Below are 4,776 nucleotides of genomic sequence, written 5' to 3'. Positions count from 1 at the left end.
TGTGTTCCAGTCTGTCCACTGTGGATTGCCCAGATGTGTGTCCAGTCTGTCCACTGTGGATGCCCAGATGTGTGTCCACTCTGTCCACTGTGGATGTCTAGATGTGTGTCCACTCTGTCCACTGTGGATGTCTAGATGTGTGTCCACTCTGTGTCCACTGTGGATTCCCAGATGTTCTTGAAGGGGGAAGAGGTGGTGAGGCACAAACAACAATCCCTAAAAGTCAGGTCCATGAGCACTCTGGGTAAACAAGAAGGAAAGCAGTTTCATTACAAGGGAAAAAACACTATAGAGACCAGAACAAGCCACTTGCTATCAAATCTGCCAATGTGCCTTGAGCCAAGCACTTCCCCCTAATTTCTCCAGGGTCACCGTCAATAACGACTGATCCCTGGACGTGACGCTGCTCTCCGAGCGGGTTTTAGGGGAGCGAGATATGCAAAAAACTTTTACAGTTCATACCACACACTTGAACATATGTGAAACAGGACAAATATAACCCCCCCCCCCCCCCCCCCCAATTGACCTCTGAATTTGGAGTCGTTTTATTTTGGGTGGATATTTCTTACATTTTTTGCTCGTCAATTAAATTAGTATGGCCTTATGTAACATTACAGTGTCATAAAGTTATACAGTCAATTAAATTAGTATGGCCTTATGTAACATTACAGTGTCATAAAGTTATACAGTCAATTAAATTAGTATGGCCTTATGTAACATCACATCGTCATATAAGTTACTTGGTCACACATCATTCTTTCTGTCTCTCTCTGTCTAGGCCTGGTGATGTCAGCTATAACAGTGCTCATCTTGGTGTTGTATTTTGTCATCCAGACGTTCGTAATAGAAGGTGAGACGTTTTTATATTGGCAACAAGCATAGGAAATGTTCATGTTGACGTGTTGTAGGTTGAGTCAATACTGTTGTTGTGTTGTTGTTGTGTTAATAATGTGTTGTTGTGTCAATACTGTTGTTGACGTGTTACAGGTTGAGTCAATACTGTGTTGATGTGTTACATGTTGAGTCAATACTTTTGTTGATGTGTTACAGGTTGAGTCAATACTGTTGTTTTGATGTGTTACAGGTTGAGTCAATACTGTTGTTGATTGTGTTACAGGTTGAGTCAATACTGTTGTTGATGTGTTACAGGTTGAGTCAATACTGTTGTTTAGTGTGTTACAGGTTGAGTCAATACTGTTGTTGATGTGTTACAGGTTGAGTCAATACTGTTGTTGATGTTTACAGTTGAGTCAAACTGTTGTTGATGTGTTACAGGTTGAGTCAATACTGTTGTTGTGTGTTACAGGTTGAGTCAATACTGTTGTTGATGTGTTACAGGTTGAGTCAATACTTTGTTGAATGTGTTACAGGTTGAGTCAATACTGTTGTTGATGTGTTACAGGTTGAGTCAATACTGTTGTTGATGTTTACAGTTAGTCAATACTGTTGTTGATGTGTTGCAGGTTGATCAATACTGTTTTGATGTGTTACAGGTTGAGTCAATACTGTTGTTGATGTGTTACAGGTTGAGTCAATACTGTTGTTGATGTGTTACAGGTTGAGTCAATACTGTTGTTGATGTGTTGCAGGTTGAGTCAATACTTGTGTTGATGTGTTAACAGGTTGAGTCAATACTGTTGTTGATGTGTTTACAGGTTGAGTCAATACTGTTGTTGATGTGTTGCAGGTTGAGTCAATACTGTTGTTGTGTTTAATAATGTTGTTGTTGTTAATAATGTTGTTGTTGTTGTGTTAATAATGTTGTTGTTGTTGTGTTAATAATGTTGTTGTTGTTGTGTTAATAATGTTTGTGTGTTATCCTCCAACCCTAACCACTCAGCTCCTACCCAGATGATCTCTCTCTATCTCCTCTCCTTTCCTCCAGCCCTAACCACTCAGCTCCTACCCTGATGATCTCTCTCTATCTCCTGTCCTTTCCTCCAACCCTAACCACTCAGCTCCTACCCAGATTCCCTCTCTCTCTCGTCCTCTATCCTATCATTTGTCCCTTCTGCAAAATTCTTGTTTTTGGCAGCAATTACAGTCTCAAATCTTCTTGGATATGACGCTACAAGGTTGCCAAACCTGTATTTGGGGAGTTTCTCCTATTCTTCTCTGCAGATCCTCTCAAGCTCTTTCAGGTTAGATGGAGAGCGTCACTACACAGCTATTTTCAGGTCTCTCCAGAGATGTTTGATCGGGTTCAAGTCCAGGCTCTGGCTGGGCCACTCAAGGACATTCAGAGACTTGTCCTGAAGCCACTCCTGCGTTGTCTTGGCTGTGTGCTTAGGGTTGTTGTCCTGTTGGAAAGTGAACCTTCTCCCCAGTCTGAGGTCCTGAACGCTCTGGAGCAAGTTTTCATCAAGGTCCTCTCTGTACTTTGTTCCGTTCATCATTCCCTCGATCCTGACTAGTCTCCCTGCCGCTAAAAAACATCCCCACAGCATGATGCTGCCACCACCATGCTTCACCGTAGGGATGGTGCCAGGTATCCTGACGTGACGCTTAGCATTTAGGTCAAAGAATTCCATCTTGGTTTCATCAGACCAGAGAATCGTGTTTCTCATGGTCTGAGAGTCCTTTAGGTGCCTTTTGGCAAACTCCAAGCGGGCTGTCATGTCTCTTTTACTCCATCTTGCCAATCGACCATAAAGGCCTGATTTGTGGACTGCTGCAGAGATGGTTGTCCTTCTGGAAGGTTCTCCCATCCCCACAGAAGATCTCTGGAACTCTGTCAGAGTGACCATCGGGTTTTTGGTCACCTCTTTTCTGCTTTTATTTTTAATGATTTTGCAAAAATGTCTAAAAACCTGTTTTCACTTTCTCACTATGGGTTATGGGTAGATTGATGTGAAAGAAATATTTAATCAATTTTATTTTTGTAATTTATCAAAATGTGGAAAAAGTCAAGGGGTCTGAATACTTGTATATAGTATGTATATAGAATGCACTGTATATAGTAATAATAACATAATATGTAATACGTTGATGTTCCCAGGTCGTGTGTGGCTAGCAGAGTGTACTCCAGTCTATGTCCAGTACTTCGTCAAGTTCTTCATCATCGGAGTGACTGTGTTGGTGGTGGCTGTACCTGAGGGCCTGCCGCTCGCTGTCACCATATCACTGGCCTACTCTGTCAAGGTACGTGAGGATGGGTGTGTATGTTTGGGTAAACGTGTACTTGTTTGTTAGAGATCTGAGAGGGTAGGAATAACAGTAGCAGGTAGCAAGCAATATGTTGGAACTTCCAAATGGCCAATCACTATCACCTGTCAAATCAGATCTACATAGTTATGTAGGGCATGTGGGGCCATTTGGGATTGGGCCAACCCACACAACAACATACTTCAGTTTACTATAGTACTATATGTACAATTCTGAGGTTAACTGTAGTATACTGTAGAATCATATACTTCACACTGTAGTATTCCTCGATGGTGTAGTGCTTCCAGAGCCTTCAGAAAGCATTCATACCCCTTACTTCTTCCAATATGTTGTTGTGTTACAGCCTGAATTTAAAATCAATTCAATTGATTATTTTTTCTCTCACCCATCTACACACAATAGCCAATAACGACGAAGTGAAAATATGTTTTTAGACTTTTTTTGCAAATGTATTGAAAATGAAATACAGAAATATTTCATTTACATAAGTATTCACACCCCTGAGTCAATAATTTGTAGAAGCACCTTTGGCGGCGATTACAGATGTGATTCTGGGTACGTTTCTAAGAGCTTTCCACACCTGGATGGTGCAATATTTACATATTATTCTTTTAAAAATTCTTCAAGCTCTGTCAAATTAAATGAGTGGTTTTCGATGTACCCATTGCATGGCACATGGTTTATGAAGTGATACGCAAAACAACGCCAGATTCAAAACTTTGAATTTTTCAATTTAAATTATCATACAAAATTCTTGCAACCAATAGAATGTTATATATATGGGYGATACAACCTTCCCAGCTCTGCAGATTCTGCTGTGAGGAGGCAGAGTCGTTAGATCATTTATTTTGGTAGTGTCCATATGTAGCTCGTTGTTGGTCAGAGGTTCAGGAATGGCTGAAGAATTACAACATTTACCTAGAACTAWTCAGCAGACAGCAATACTGGGTGATTTGAAAAGTCATAGTCAATCAATCAATAATATAATAATTATTTAGCAAAAAAGTGCATTTACAATCTATAGAAACAATGAAAATAGAAAGGTTCAGTACTTTTGTGAAACTTCACAGTTGAAAAAAAACATGACAAATAGAAATTGAATATGGATGGTGTAGAGATAGATGGGAGGGGTTGAATGGACCTGAAGGGTGGGACTAATAACAACAAATAATAATAAGATAACTAATGTAAAAATAATGTCCGTAAAACGTATATGGGTTAAGAACTTTTGTGAAAGAGCACAGTTTGAAAGATTTAGCAAATATTCATCAAACTGGATGGACATCAGAAATAGATGGGAGAGCTTGAGGGTAGAGGAAGGACATCAGAAATAGATGGGAGAGGTAGAGGAAGGACATCAGTAATAGATGGTTGAGGGTAGAGGAAGGACATCAGTAATAGATGGTTGAGGGTAGAGGAAGGACATCAGTAATAGATGGGAGAGGTAGAGGAAGGGCATCAGTAATAGATGGTTGAGGGTAGAGGAAGGACATGGGTAATAAATGGGAGAGGTTGGGGGTAGAGGAAGGACATCAGTAGAAGATGGGAGAGGTTGAGGCTAGAGGAAGGACATCAGTAATAGATGGGAGAGGTTGAGGGTAGAGGAAGGAC

General features: G+C 40.5%; 1 pseudogene; it reads left to right on the top strand.

Annotated features, from left to right (window-relative positions):
* Nucleotides 1-3,141, top strand: part of LOC112074858 (plasma membrane calcium-transporting ATPase 3-like) — a 44,500-nt pseudogene extending 41,359 nt beyond the window's left edge.
* The last annotated feature ends 1,635 nt before the right edge of the window (nucleotides 3,142-4,776 follow it).

The sequence above is a fragment of the Salvelinus sp. IW2-2015 genome, unplaced genomic scaffold (assembly GCF_002910315.2).
Source record: "Salvelinus sp. IW2-2015 unplaced genomic scaffold, ASM291031v2 Un_scaffold2849, whole genome shotgun sequence".
In the NCBI taxonomy this organism is placed as follows: domain Eukaryota; kingdom Metazoa; phylum Chordata; class Actinopteri; order Salmoniformes; family Salmonidae; genus Salvelinus; species Salvelinus sp. IW2-2015.
Note: the sequence above shows the minus strand (reverse complement) of the source record. Positions and strands in the feature narration are given on the sequence as shown.